This window comes from Peromyscus leucopus, chromosome 1 (genome assembly GCF_004664715.2).
Source record: "Peromyscus leucopus breed LL Stock chromosome 1, UCI_PerLeu_2.1, whole genome shotgun sequence".
Taxonomy (NCBI): domain Eukaryota; kingdom Metazoa; phylum Chordata; class Mammalia; order Rodentia; family Cricetidae; genus Peromyscus; species Peromyscus leucopus.
This window is the reverse complement of record NC_051063.1, coordinates 130,811,840-130,817,204: the sequence shown is the minus strand read 5'-3', so window position 1 is coordinate 130,817,204 and position 5,365 is coordinate 130,811,840. Positions and strand designations below refer to the sequence as shown.

Genomic DNA, 5,365 nt, shown 5'->3' with positions numbered 1-5,365 from the left:
GATGACATAAAAATCATGCTCAATAGGATTACGCTGAGGCCCAGGCTGAAGGGCAGGGGAGAAACAGGTGCCTGGTCGCCTTGTGGCTTCCTTGAGGCCCAATTGGCAGGCCCTGCTTCCCGAAGCCCTGTTTTCCCCTCCTGGGGAATCCAAGCTATCCAGGTGCACATACCTAGGAGAGCCCTCAGGGCTCCATTCCAAAGCACCTCGTGTGACTCTCTATCCTTGGGCAAGGCTTTAGCGGCAAACATGCTGCTCATGTCCCCGCCTCTTCTGCTGTCTTTCAGTGACCCGGGATGCCGTTTCAGAGCCCGCAGCATCCTGGCACATTTCAGGTAATTGGAAAGAGCAAACCAAGGGCTGGGATCTCTAAACATCATGTGCCCTTGCCTTCTAAGGCCTCTGACACACCCAGAACTTTTCCACCTTGGAAGCAAGGCCTCCAGACTCTTGGTTGACGGCGCCAAACTTCTACCCCTCCAACCTGTGGGTGCCGAGTGGGATTCCAAATGTATACACTGTTCTGGACAATTCCAAAGGAATTGGACAGGAGCCACTGATCAGGGACTGCCTTGCAACACCCATAGGTGGAGTCAGGAGGCCCAGGGCTTCTCTGGGTCATGGCACAGGGATAGTACAAGTTAGCCTTCACTTGAACCCCACCCCCAGCCTAGTTTTGTCTTTGGACCTCCCAAACAGTTTGGCATGGGCAGGGAAAGACCTTCCAGGTCACATTGTGACACAAGGCATGAGACACACGTCCTTCACGAAGGGGCTTTCAGGAAGGGCCATCTGACACACCCTAGGGCTCCCGCAGAACCCCGCCAACTTCTAGGGCATACTGCACTTAGAGACATCTGGAATATTCTACTGCTGGATTGGACCCACAAAGCGTTCCCTCCCCATGTGACTTAGAGAGGCAACTTGATTGACCTCCCATGCACCATTCCCCAGCTGCCAAGGCGAGATTGTGTTTCAGGGAAGGCAAACTCTTCCTGGCCACGAGGCCAAGAGCCCTCACTGTTTTCAGAGCCTCCCAACCATAGGCGTTCCCAACGAATTTCAGCTCCGTCCATAAATATACGACAAAGCTCAGAAAACACACTTCTGTGACCACTGTGATGAGGATTTTTCCACTGGGGTGTAGACCAGGCATGTGACACAGGCTGGGGACCAGCAAATGACACGCTGGATAGATTGGATTTTTTTAATGGATTGATTTGTCTGTGGGTACCAGCCATTATATATACATACATATGGTGCTCTACCACAGAGAACTGCTGACAGGTCTCTGACTTGGTGCGGCCAAGGCAGGAATCACAAGGAAGAAAGTTGTAATTACCTCTGTACAGTGCCTTGACAATTGTCATCAGTCTAAGTCTCAATGTCAGAGCACGAGGGGAAAGGTGCCCTTTCTGAAAAACTCAAGTTAAAATTTGGGCAAGCCGGATAGACACTGATCCCTTCCTGTGTGGCAGGAGTCGCTCTTTGATGTTCCAAGGGCCAGAGATTTACTAAACCTTGTTATGGGTTCAGACCATGGTCCCAAAATCCCTAGGACTGTGCTGTGTCATCAGTGGCCCATCTCAAGAGTGCCCTGACATCCTCCCCTTTCTTCCTCCCAAAGAGGTGCCCTTAGGAAGAAGAGATCTCATTCTGCTGCATCCCTTGAAACAGAGTTCACCAGGCCGGGCTGTCCTTTGGACCTAACCTTCTCACAGCCAAGGCCCTCATCAGCACTGACAGCCCTGGTAAGCAATTTTGTTTTTGTCCTAAACGCATGTGTAGCTGTGCTCTCCGGAGACCTGGGTCTATGATGACAAACCTATGTCAGGAAGAGAGATGATGACATAAAAATCATGCTCAATAGGATTACGCTGAGGCCCAGGCTGCAGGGCGGGGGAGAAACAGGTGCCTGGTCACCTTGTGGCTTCCTTGAGGCCCAATTCGCAGGGCCTGCTTCCCAAAGCCCTGTTTCCTGTCCTGGGGAATCCTAGCTATTCTGGTGCACGTACCTAGGAGAGCCCTCAGGGCTCCATTCCAAAGCACCTCTTGTGACTCTCTAGCCTCGGGCAAGGCTTTAGCGGCCAACACGCTGCTCATATCCCTGTCTCTTTTGCTATCTTTCAGTGACCCGGAGTGCCATTTCAGAGCCTGCAGCATCTTGGCACATTTCAGGTAATTGTAAATAGCAAACCAAGGGCTGGGATCTCTAAACATCATGTGCCCTCGCCTTCTAATTCCTCTGAAACACCATGAACCTTTCCACCTTAGAAGCAAGGCCTCCAGACTCTGGCCTGATGGCGGCAAACTTCTATCCCTCCAACCTGTGGGTTCTGAATGGCAATTCCAAATGTATACACTGTCCTAGACCATTCCAAAGGAATTGGACAGGAGCCACTGATCAGGGACTGCCGTGCAACACCCATAGGTGGAGTCAGGAGGCCCAGGGCTTCTCTGGGTCATGGCACGGGGATAGTACAAGTTAGCCTTCACTTGAACTCCACCCCCAGCCTAGTTTTGTCTTTGGACCTCCCAAACAGATTGGGATGGGCAGGGAAAGACCTTCAAGGTCACATTGTGACACAAGGCATGAGACCCACGTCCTCCAGGAAGGGGCTTTCAGGAAGGGCCATCTGACACACCCTAGGGCTCCCGCAGAACCCCGCCAACTTCTAGGGCATACCGCACTTAGAGACATCTGGAACATTCTACTGCTGATTTGGACCCACAAAGCGTTCTCTCCCCATGTGACTTAGAGAGGCAACTTGATTGACCTCGATGCACCATTCCCCAGCTGCCAAGGCGAGATTGTGTTTCAGGGAAGGCAAACTCTTCCTGGCCACGAGGCCAAGAGCCCTCACTGTTTTCAGAGCCTCCCAACCATAGGCGTTCCCATTGTATTTCAGCTCCATCCATACATATCCGACAAAGCTCTGAAAACACACGTCTGTGACCACTGTGATGTGGAATTTCCCCAGCGGTGTAGACCAGGCATGTGACACAGGCTGGGGACTAGCAAATGACCCGCTGGATAGATTGGAATTTTTTATGGATTGATTTGTCTGTGGGTATCAGTCATTATATATACATCCATACGGTGCTCTACCACAGAGAACTGCTGACATGTCTCTGACTTGATGGGGCCAAGGCAGGAATCACAAGGAAAAAATTTGTAATTAGCTCTGTACAGTGCCTTGACAATTGTCATCAGTCTAAGTCTCAAAGTCAGAGCACGAGGGGAATGGTGCCCTTTCTGAAAATCTCAAGTTAAAATTTGGGCAGGCCAGAAAGACACTGATCCCTTCCTGTGTGGCAGGAGTCACTCTTTGATGTTCCAAGGGCCAGAGATTTACTAAACCTTGTTATGGGTTCAGACCATGGTCCCATAATCCCTCCGACTGTGCAGTGTCATCAGTGGCCCATCTCAAGAGTGCCCTGACATCCTCCCCTTTCTTCCTCCCAAAGAGGTGCCCTTAGGAAGAAGAGATCTCATTCTGCTGCATCCCTTGAAGCAGAGTTCACCAGGCCGGGCTATCCTTTGGACCTAACCTTCTCACAGCCAAGGCCCTCATCAGCACTGGCAGCCCTGGTAAGCAATGTTGTTTGTGTCCTAAACGCATGTGTAGCTGTGCTCTCCGGAGACCTGGGTCTATGATGACAAACCTATGTCACGAAGAGAATTGATGACATAAAAATCATGCTCAATAGGATTACGCTGTGGCCCAGGCTGCAGGGCAGGGGAGAAACAGGTGCCTGGTCGCCTTGTGGCTTCCTTGAGGCCCAATTCGCAGGCCCTGCTTCCCAAAGCCCTGTTTCCCGTCCTGGGGAATCCTAGCTATTCTGGTGCACATACCTAGGAGATCCCTCAGGGCTCCATTCCAAAGCACCTCTTGTGACTCTCTAGCCTCGGGCAAGGCTTTAGCGGCCAACACGCTGCCCATGTCCCTGTCTCTTGTGCTATCTTTCATGACCCGGAGTGCCATTTCAGAGCCTGCAGCATCTTGGCACATTTCAGGTAATTGTAAATAGCAAACCAAGGGCTGGGATCTCTAAACATCATGTGCCCTCGCCTTCTAAGGCCTCTGAAACACCAAGAACCTTTCCACCTTAGAAGCAAGGCCTCCAGGCTCTGGCCTGATGGCGGCAAACTTCTATCCCTCCAACCTGTGGGTTCTGAATGGCAATTCCAAATGTATACACTGTCCTGGACCATTCCAAAGGAATTGGACAGGAGCCACTGATCAGGGACTGCTGTGCAACACCCATAGGTGGAGTCAGGAGGCCCAGGGCTTCTCTGGGTCATGGCACGGGGATAGTACATGTTAGCCTTCACTTGAACCCCATCCCCAGCCTAGTTTTGTCTTTGGACCTCCCAAACAGATTGGGACGGGCAGGGAAAGACCTTCAAGGTCACATTGTGACACAAGGCATGAGACCCACATCCTTCACGAAGGGGCTTTCAGGAAGGGCCATCTGACACACCCTAGGGCTCCCGCAGAACCCCGCCAACTTCTAAGGCATACCGCACTTAGAGACATCTGGAACATTCTACTGCTGGATTGGACCCACAAAGTGTTCCCTCCCCATGTGACTTAGAGAGGCAACTTGATTGACCTCGATGCACCATTCCCCAGCTGCCAAGGCGAGATTGTGTTTCAGGGAAGGCAAACTCTTCCTGGCCCCGAGGCCAAGAGCCCTCACTGTTTTCAGAGCCTCCCAACCATAGGCGTTCCCAATGAATTTCAGCTCCATCCATATCCGACAAAGCTCTGAAAACACACTTCTGTGACCACTGTGATGTGGACTTTCCCCAGCGGTGTAGACCAGGCATGTGACACAGGCTGGGGACTAGCAAATGACCCGCTGGATAGATTGGATTTTTTTATGGATTGATTTGTCTGTGGGCATCAGTCATTATATATACATCCATACGGTGCTCTACCACAGAGAACTGCTGACATGTCTCTGACTTGATGGGGCCAAGGCAGGAATCACAAGGAAAAAATTTGTAATTAGCTCTGTACAGTGCCTTGACAATTGTCATCAGTCTAAGTCTCAAAGTCAGAGCACGAGGGGAAAGGTGCCCTTTCTTTTTTTTTTTTTTTTTTTTTTTTTTTTTTTTTTTTGCTTATAAACTGTATGGCCACAGCAGACTTCTTGTTATATAGTTCTTATATCTTAAATTAACCCATATCTATTAGTCTATAAGTTGCCACGTGGCTCGTGGCTTATTGGTACCTTACATTTCACTTTTCATGGTGGCCGCTGGCAGCGTCTCTCTGCCTCAGCCTTCCTGTCCCCAGAATTCTCTTCTCTGCTTGTCCCACCTATACTTCCTGCCTGGCTTTTGGCCAATCAGTGT

At 50.7% G+C, this 5,365-nt stretch overlaps 2 non-coding genes across 2 annotated transcripts; both read left to right on the top strand.

Moving 5' to 3' along the window:
* Window positions 1-1,807: 1,807 nt before the first annotated feature.
* LOC114681951 lies at window positions 1,808-1,886 on the top strand. Its single transcript, XR_003732965.1, has one exon. It is a non-coding gene; the product is annotated as a small nucleolar RNA SNORD115 (small nucleolar RNA).
* Window positions 1,887-3,648: 1,762 nt separating this feature from the next.
* LOC114681953 lies at window positions 3,649-3,727 on the top strand. The gene has a single exon (XR_003732967.1). It is a non-coding gene; the product is annotated as a small nucleolar RNA SNORD115 (small nucleolar RNA).
* The last annotated feature ends 1,638 nt before the right edge of the window (window positions 3,728-5,365 follow it).